Below are 10,996 nucleotides of genomic sequence, written 5' to 3'. Positions count from 1 at the left end.
AAAATGGCCGCCCCTAAAAAAAAAACAACAAAGGATAGAGAATAATGGGGTCGAAGAGTATTAAAATCAACTGTGGAAAGTATAAGAATTGTATATTCAAATCTGATTACAGAAATAAAAAATGGACAGAATGAAGAAAATTTTAATCATGAATAAACAGATAAAGGAAAAGGTAGGAGAAGCCGGTAATTGTTCTGTCCCCTTGTATTCGAAAAATCTACCAAATAACATGCTTCAAATAATCATGATCTGACATTAGTCTGTTCGGCATCAGCACTTATATGTCATAATTCTGTAATTGCATTAGGGCATAAAGTGCTTGAACTACGTGCAAAACACATAGATATCAATAACAGCTTTTACGGATAATTCTGATGCTCATATCTATTTTGTCCGAAAGCAATTTGTAAATATAAGGTGTCCAGATTATGCTTGATAGTTTTACTATTTTTTCCAATTTCAGGAGACAACTAATCATGGCTCTCGTCATACCTCATGTAAAATAGTAAATTACTTTGCATGACAGACGAAGCGTTATTTTTAAAGATACATGGTCTTACAAATACAAATACAGAAATGAAGTTCCTTTCCATGTCCCAATAACCGAGTTTGTCTGGCCTCACGGTCATAAAACTTTCGAGCATGATTTTTGTACTCAGACTCGAAAATCAACCAATCAAATTGCTGGATTTCATGTTTTGAGCACGTTTTTTGTGCTCCGAGCACTGAGCAAAGTTTTATGCCTTCAAGGCCTGACCTTTTGATTTCATACTTCAACCTATACAGTAATCTGAACATCGACTCATTATATTAATCTGTTTATTTGTTCTTGATGCTTTTAATGTTTTGGTGTATGAGGATTCTTAAATATATATTTGTAATGCGTACGGGAGTCAGCAAATGTATCATGGTAAAAACTCAGCATGAATACGATATAATAAATAAATATTATAAATATCTTATCAGTATGATTTTATGGCAATATATATTGAAAACGCTTTTCGTAATTTATAATTTTTGACAGTTTACATAACAATTTCATGATATAGTCTGGGAGTTTTCTTCAACTCCCTCTTTTTTAAAAGTACGGAGCTATCGTGCAACAGTATTATACAAAAACTTACATTTCTTCTGACTATTTTCAGGAAAACCATATCCAGAAGATACTATCGCCACAAAGAATATAAGCTATAAATGTGAATGATATTGGATTAAAATAAAATAAAGAAATACAGTCGGGTCTTCAATTAGAACTAGAGTTCAGACTGAGGGATACCCATGCTATGTGTACGGTAGCCAGTTAGCGCTCCATTACAACATAAATGTTTTTCAGTGCGGCTCATATTATATAGGGAAAAATAGTAAAACCTTTTCCCGACTTTAGGTTGGCCTTTCGTGTACACAAGTAAAAAGTAAAATCACTAAAATACTGAACTCAGAGGAAAATCCAATCGGAAAGTCCATAATCACATGGCAAAATCAAATGACAAATACATCAAAAACGAATGGACAAGAACTGTCATATTCCTGACTTGGTACAGGCATTTTCAAATGTAGGAAATGGTGGATTAAACCTGGTTTTATAGCGCTTAACCTCTCACTTTGTTGACAGTCTCATCAAATTCCGTTATGTTTACAATGATGAGTGAACTAAACAGACATAATAAATGATATAGTCAAAATATGGGTACAGCAGTCATCATCGTGTAACAATTTTAAAAGGAACAAAAGCATCTATCTACAAACACATTAATTGATTCGCGTGTCTGACGTCAGAAATTATATACGTCACATATTTTTGTCGTTCAATGTTTATACAAACAATTTTAAAAATTGACATGGGCAATGTTAGCAGACAGGGTTAAAAAATCAAGAGTATGTAAGAATTAATTTCAGAAATAGACCGAGATTTAAAATAGTTCAAAAGTTATATAGAATTTATAAGAATCCACAAATAGTTCATTTCACTACGCGATTGAATAATTTTGACGTTTGTGGTTCAACGTATTGTTTAATTCATAATAGAAATATACCATAACGACATATAATAGTACAATGTCATACTGACGGAATCTTTTAAAGTACAGATTCACCTTATAAGAACCAAAGAAACACAAAAAGTCGCATATACAAAACACACCAGCATAAAATGAAAGATAATACAAACACATTGACGGGATGTTTAAGTACCGAGCCATGTTAAATGGATATCACATAAAACAATCCAACAGTAAATGAGAAGATTCACGAAAGGTTAAAATTGGCCCTTAATGTTTAATGTTGTTTTTTTTTAAATCGGGCCAAAACATTACAAATTTCATATAGAAATACTTGTGAAAATACTATTCAGACTAAAATATTCTTTTTTGTCACCTTTCTTTATAATTTTGGAAGCTTTGACCGTTAAATATACATTATTTTTATATCAGGTCAATTTCGGTAAACTTTCTCCAAAACTTTAATTGTTTTTGGCATAATTAATCGTGGCCGCCATCCACGACCCAAAAAGTTTTTATATTGAGGAACTCAACATCAAAGATGAAATCTTTTGGTTTCAAAACATTTTGGACCGTAGGTGGCGTTCAAGGTTTTCCTTAAGCTTTAAGGTCTGAAAATTGCACACAATCATCATATTTTGACAAAATGTCCAAAATGGGCCTAATTTCGAGAATAGTATGTACTTTTATGAAAAGAACTGATTTATTGAGCATTAAGGCTTTTGAAATAGACCAATTTACGATCAAAATTGTGAACTTTTTGGTGTTTTATGATAAAGTTGATATTTTAGTCCATTTTGAGGATTGGATGTAAGGATATTGTGGTTTTTTTTTCTTTTTATTTATCAATAACTGTAGTATGTATAGTAAGTGTTTTTTATTTACAATATAATTTTGAAACTCATTGACATATTTTTTTTTCTTCAAATTATTCGAAAAGGTTTTAAATTTTGATACCATGCAGAATATGGATACCATTAACAAGCGCCGTTCGAAGATTGTTATGATTGTCCCTTTGGTATCTTTCGTCCCTCTTTTATATGATACTATTTGACTTTATTTAAAGAAAAGTAAGTATTGTCGATAATGAAAGAATATAATACATGTACTGCGTTCCCTTTACAAATGTCAATTCTTGAACCGTAATACAATTATATTCGGAGCATTTTTAAAACAATATCATTTTATTTTAATGTATAATTACTTTATCTTCTATCACAGCATCAGTTAAATTTCAAGAAACATATATATATTTGAGAATAATATTTGTCTAAGTAGTGTTTTGTATATTACTTCTGCTGTTGTTTTTTTACTATATAAATGGTGTTTTCTTACTTGTACGGTAGGAATTCTATTTTTTTAAATACTAATTAGTATACATGTATTAACTTTTTTTAAACTTGCTTTATTATATATAAATTTTAGGAATTTTAAATAAATAAAAAAATTATTGTTGAGTATTGTCGCTGTAATGTAGATTTCAAGTTCTGATAATTGTAACTAAAGTGTTATAATAGATGTTAAACTATGATAATTGTCACTAAAATGTGGATGTCGATTTTGAATTAAGATAAATGTCACTTAAATGTCACTGTTCATATTACTCCCGATAACAATTGTCACTAAAATTATATTGTAGATTTCCTATTATGATAACTTGAAGGCGTCGTTTGAGGAGAACATCAGTTTAAAAGAGCGGCAAAAGATAACAAAAGGGACGTTCAAATGCATAAGTCGAAAACAAATAAACTGAAAACATATGGGAAAATACGAAAAACATGACATAAGGAAACGTTACAGTATACATAACACTCCAGCAACACGCAATCCGACACAGTCTATGGTTCAAAATACATAAAACCAATCCCTTGGTTGTAGCGTAATCAATGATTACTGACAAGACATGCATCAATTCACAAGGATGCTTCATCAAATTGGCGCGTTAAATTTGCGCGAAACATTTTCCACGATTGCACGGCAGACATTCCAAATGTCCGCAAAATTTACAAAGTACCCACTTAAGTCTTTTGTGCAGAGACATAATCAAATTTTCTTAAAAATTGAACATTTTAAAATTTCTAACAGGGGGGATTTCAGGCATATCACTGGGTAACAACTAGCAGGAACCACTGACATATACACGTATAGACTGTTCCTGTCGAGCACATTTATACAAACTGTTAATCCAGACTAAATAAGGCCGTTAGTTTTCTCGTTTGAATTGTTTAACATTGTCTTTTCGGGGCCTTTTATAGCTGACTATGCTCATTGTTTAAGGCCGTACGGTGACCTATAGTTGTGAATTTCTGTGTCATTTTGGTCTCTTGTGGAGAGTTGTCTCATTTTCAATTACACCGCATCTTCTTTTTTTTTATATGCTTTATATCACATAAAATGTTCCTTTAAAGAAAATACACAACTATCAGACATTTGGTGCTATTTTATGTTTCAGTAAAAAAGCTAGACACCTCTATATAAATATATCTTAATTCTTGATTTAAAACAAAATACTCGAAATGTTATACCATTGAAAAGTTTGTTCGCAGAAATGTCATACCTGTCAAAATTTTAAATATAAAATGTTCCTTTAAAGAAAATACACAATTATCAGACATTTGGTGCTATTTTATGTTTCAGTAAAATAGCTAGACACCTCTATATAAACATATCTTTACAATTGATTTAAAACAAAATTACTCGAAATGTAATACCATTGCAAAGTTTGTTTGCAGTAATGACATACCTGTCAAAATTTGTAATTCACGCAATTGTGGTTCGTACCATGAAATAACAAACAAATAGAAACAATATTAACCAAAAACTTGCAATGAAAAAAAGAACCCAAAATGACAACGGGTTCACCTCTGAGTACTCGTTGTTATAAAATAGTAAGTCGAGTCCCAATTCTATTTCATATTTGAGAAACAAAAGCTTTAAAATAATGTATTTAATTTAAACATTTTATACACACATAAACTGAATAATTACACAATTAAATTCAAATTTCGATCGTTAAAGAAAAAAAGAATCGATGAACAATCTTTCTTTTTATAAAGATGGCAATCACAAATAAAATTTGGTTCATCATGAAGTTGCAGAGACATACACACCTATCATTTTTTTAAAGACAGAACTTCCGCATTTATAAAGCACTTTAAATTTCTTAGAAAAAAACATCTTTCTGAAAATTTATCAATTTAAAGAAACAAGCTTACCGTAGTATGTATTACTCGTGTTTGTGCCATTGCATGGGTTCATAAAAATCATTATCATTATATTTCATATACTTTGACAGATGTGAAATGTACATATTGGACCATTATCACTAATATAACGTTCTTCTTGACATAAACTAATATGGTGTCACGGAAAATTTTATTTAAAAATAGTATACAACAGTAGAGATATATACATAAATAATGAATCATTTGTCGGGTAATGAATTTCTTTTGATAAATGTATATAAATCTTGCAGAAGGACTATTTATTTTCCCCGACTTTAATATGTTTAATCAAAAATTATAAACACAATGGTTTATTCCTTATAAATAATCCTGTTACAGGAACATAGATACAAACACAACATAAAATATCTCATGATGGCACTAAACTTTCAAAAGTTATATTAACTCCATTTTCCAACATAACGACATCATTCAATTTATTTCCATACTATATTGAAACAATTAAAATTTAGGCCATTTCTTAGAAACCTGAAATGGTATACCCTCATCAATGATCCTTCTGCTTATGATCTCATGTGATTACCACTTAAATAAATCAACAAATGCCTCTCTTCTAGTATCAAATGATTAAATTGAAATTGTATTTTATCGCTGATAGTCAAGGGTGCCATCTTTACAGAAGTACAAATGTATGTGATTCAATGCTTGCTATCTTGAACCTTTTGCGCCATGCTGTTCTCGAAAAAGTAAATAATCTAAAAATCTGAACAAAAGGTAAACACCTAGATTGCAAAAAATACACAACTAGATTTGTATACATGGTTTGTAATACATAGCTTAAGAAATATAACAGACACATATTAATTTCAATGGTAAGAGGCAAAAGAGGCAAACAGAGAGATGGAGGCAGCTGCAACCCCAATAAACAACCTTTTAAAAGAGGGGCGAAAGATACCATAGGGACATTTAAACTCATAGATGAAAAATAAACTGACAACGCCATGGCAAAAAAGAAAAAGACAATAAGACAAATAATAGTGCTCAAAATACAACATAGAAAACTAAAGACTAAGCAACACGAACCCAACAGAAAACTGGGATGATCTCAGTTGTTCTGGAAGGATAAGTAGATCATGTTCCATATGTGGCACCCTTCGTGTTGCTCATGTTATTACCATCCCGGTAAATAGTCTTATTCGGTAGGTCACATTCGAGAAAAGGGAACGGGATTGTAGTTACGACATAAGGAACATATCCGATGTTCAAACATATATTCCTTAACGGTCAACCAACTCGCGATGGCGTCGATCCATAAAATTTACGAAGAGATGATTTAAACTTCACCATTTGTAACTCTTGGTTTAATAGCTTCCTTTTGAGCGGCAACCCTCTATCAAGGAAATCATGATAGGAAATACAAACCCGAGAATACCGTATCAATTGGGAGATATATACTCCGTATGCAGGCGCTGTTGGAATGTTGCTACATAGAAATGGAATGTTCACAATTGGGAAGCTGAAATCATCTCTTTTGTCGTTAAGTTTTGTTTTCAACCTACATTCTTTGTCAATTTCCAGATGAAACAAGATATGAAGCAGACCTAACTGTACATGTATCTGTTGTATCCTTTATCTCTAGTTCGATGGGGAAGATGCGTTCAACATAGTCACCAAATTTTGAATTATTAAGTGAGAGAACATCATCTATATAGCAGAAAGTTAAGTTAAAGGCTATTGCTAACTTTTTTTCTTTCTTTCTTAGAAGTTTATGTAAGAAGTCAGCCTCATAAGAATAAAGGAACAAGTCAGCAAGAAGAGGGGCATAATTGGTTCAAATGGGAATGCCGAACGTTTAATGAAAAACACGTCCTCAAAACGTAACAAATATGTTGTCAATCAAAAACTCAAGAATCTTGATAATGTCAGTTTCAGAGAAATTTTTGTTTGAATCAGAGTGATTCTTTACAAAGTAGGATTTAAAGGTGTATTTTTAATAGTTCAACAGTTTGGACGCAATTCATTTACATTTATTACGGATCATTGCACCATTAATTACACAATTGGTGATAATCTTTTATAATGAAATAGTTGGACAATTTAATATTTGTTTTAAATGAATTTCCACAAAATTATCGCAGTAAAATTTTTAAGAATAACTATGAATCATCTAGCTAGGGTTAAATTTTAATTTACACAGTTAGATTTTTAAGTGTTTTTGTCCCCTTAATGAAAATGTGTACTAGTTCAGTGAAAATGGACCTCATACCAAACTCCAAAACATATATATGAACTAAAACTTTAAAAAAAAATGCATAACTAACAAAGGCCAAAGGCTCCTGACTTGGGGCAAGCGCAAAAATGCGGTGGGGTTAAACATGTTTTGTGAAATATTAACCCTCCCCTATACATCTAGCCATTGTAGAATAAAGAAGCAATACGCACAGTTAACCCCAGTTTAAAAAGTCCGAGTCAAATGTTAGAATAGATAACAAAAGAAAATAAGCAAGACGACAATGATACATAAATTAACAAATGATTTCTAGCAGTTACTGACATGCCAGCTCAAGACCTCAATTAGATGATTAAAAGATGTCTTCATCATATGAAAATCAAGCACAATCCCTCCCGTTAGGGGTTTGGTGTTATATCATCATAAAATATATGAGACGAATATAACCCGTACCATGTTAACAGAGTAAATGTGTTTATTTCCGATGCAAAGACCCTACGAGTTAATCAATATTGATACCAAATAAGCAATCCTTAATGACCTTATAACAGTATCATAGCTATATCCCTTCTGAATAAGTCTGTTTAAAGGTTTGGTCAGGTTTTTATGTGAATATCGACATTTTTGTCCTTTGTAAAGAATATTATCATAAAAGATTGGATAGGAAATACCTGAACGTATAAGATGTCTGCATGTTGATTTGTATTTACTAATGATGTCCTTGTACCGATGATAAAAATTAGTAAATGCTTTGACTAGTTTGTGACATCGAAAACCCAGTTGTAATAATTTTTCAGTAATACAGAGATTTCTTTCATTAAAATCAAATACGTTGTTACATACACGAGCGAATCGAACACCGTGGAATCGAACAAGGTGAGATATATAAACACCATAAGATGATGACAAGGGAACGTCATCATTTTAAAAATGAATAATTAACAATAGGAAAATAAAAATCATCTCTTTTATGAGAGCATGTCTTATTAGGCCGTCATGAGTGAGTGCATTCTTAAAGTTGGTTTGAGATGTGGTAGTTTATTCCAATCTTTGATTGTTTGTTTGAAGAATGAATATTTCAATCTGTCTTTATTACATTGAAATTGTCTGTATGTTTTTTTGATGGGTAGATCTTGTTTGAGACTAGCTTTTTATTTGTATATCTTGAGGTGAAATGTAATTTCATTATTTATGGTTTTGTTGAACATTAGGAGTATCGGTTTTAACCTCCGTTCTTGTAAAGTTTGCCAGTGTAGAATTTGTAGCATTTCGGTCATACTGCTGGTATTGTGATATCTGTTGCAATTATATTGTGCAGCTGCACTTGTTCCAGTCTGTATACAATGCATATTTTCTGAGGTCTGTGATTCCCAATTGAACTGTGCATCACTGTTCTAATTTTGATCTTACTTTAGTTTGATTAGGTATTTATTTTACTAATGTTGAGTTAAGGTTTAGATTTCGTTCGATAAATGATATACATATTGATTTGCATTTGATGCTGATCGAGATGGATAGAAACTTTTTATTTATAGCGCTGCCCCACTTGGCCACGATCGCACTACGAACTGTAAAAAAATGAAAATTTTGACGATTGTAGTGCGATCGTGCAGATCGCAGTAAGGTCGTAGTACGGTCGTGGTGAGGTCTTCATGTTCTTGATGAGCATGGCCATCTTTGAACATGTTCAAAACAGTCTTGGTGCGGTCGTGACGAAATCAAGTCGTAGTAGAAGCGTAGTCGCTGTACCATCGCAGTGAAAGTGCGATTCTAGTCGGGGAGACTGCGCTACGATTTCACAGCGACTTCACTACGACCATCACGTTCTTACCACGACCCAAACACGCTTCCACTACGACTATATCACGTTTATACCACGCTGTTCAAGACCATATTACGATTTTAGCACACCCATGCCGTTCTCATCACGCTGTTCTTACGACCCGACTACATTCATACTACTATCATCATACTCATTGTCATATAAAATTTATAAAAGCTGTCCAGCTTTTGTTTGTCTGTATGTAATTTGGACCTCTTGTCCTTTATATCCAACGGATCAATCATTCTTGACACATCAGTGTCATCCCTAATATCATTCACTAAAGTATCGTCATTTGATCTTGATGGACCAGCAATAAGTTGTGATTCAGGTTGGATTGGTCGGTCCGATATATATCTTCTGGATCATGATTCGTTACTATCAGATCTCCCTCTGCCTCTACCTCTACTCTTATCCTTACGAAGATTTTGGTTGCAAGACTGCGTTGTTTCCGAGAAACTCTACGTATCAATGAGAAATAGAAAGAATGATACAGTATTTATATGGAGCACGATGTTGACATTATTTGCTGGGAGCGTAGTAAGATCGCGCTATAAACGTACTGGTATGATAGTAGTATGTCGTGGTAAGAGCGTGCTATAATCGCAGAAGAAACATGGTAAGATCGTGTTGCAATCGAATAAATCGTGGTATTGTCGTAGTGAGGACATGATGAGCGTAGAAAGATCGTGATAATCGTAGTGAGATCGCAGAATAAGCGTGGTGAGAACGTGGTATAATCGTAGCGGGATCGTTGTAGAAGCGTAATGAGGACGTAGTAGCAACGTGATTGAAACAACAATTTATATTTTCATGCCGCTCATACTGCATGCTCACCACAATCTAAATTTGTTTTAGATCGCGGTGAGCGTGGTGCGATCGTGGTCTAGTGTGACTGGAGCTCAAGAGCGGTGAAAGTCAAAATTGACACTTAATTACGCATTCCAATCCTTAATCTGCACAATCAACGATTATTCTGATAACTTATCACCCATCATGAGATGTAAATAGCTCTTGACCCGTCTGCATAAATTAAGCTGCTTAAGTTAAGATTTGTTCTGAACGGACGAATATTTCTATATATTTAACGATAAATTAGTACTATGATTTTGAATTCTTAACTTAAGTGTTTTTATGTACATGGGCCCTGTTCACTGACATGTTTACTCATCTCACTGAGGTGGTTATGTAGTTATACGATGCGATGGAGAAGTTATTCAGTGGTTGCTGTAGGTTCATTATCCTGTCATATTTGTTTCGTGATTAATTGTGGTTATCTCAGTTGAGATATTTCACATTTTGTCATGTCCAGCCCCTTTTAAAGCTGATTATACGTAATGTGTTCTATCAATTGTTGAAAACCGTGCGGTTACTTTATGTCATGACAGCACATTGATATCAATTGTTACAACGAAAGATACTTTAACATATTAATTTTAAAAACAATATTACAAATTTCAAACCGATATCGAGTTGTTAACAAGCAAAGACCGTCCCCATGTTGCGATCGACATTTTCACGGTGTCTATCCATATCGGATCCTTTACGCGCAATTCACGGGTACGCGGCTCCTTTGTGAACAGATAACGGATCCTTGCCGTAAACATAAGGTGAGTTAATCTAAACGTTCCTTTAAAATTGTGTTTTATTCTGTCTAAACACTCAACCGAAAACAAATATCAGGCGGAATAAGCCAACTATCAAGGTAAGTATATAGATGTATTTTATTTCGTTAGCTATTATGATTACGAAATAATCACTG

Source organism: Mytilus edulis, chromosome 5 (genome assembly GCF_963676685.1).
Source record: "Mytilus edulis chromosome 5, xbMytEdul2.2, whole genome shotgun sequence".
NCBI classification, from domain to species: domain Eukaryota; kingdom Metazoa; phylum Mollusca; class Bivalvia; order Mytilida; family Mytilidae; genus Mytilus; species Mytilus edulis.
The sequence above is the reverse complement of the archived record's forward strand: the minus strand, read 5'-3'. Positions refer to the sequence as shown.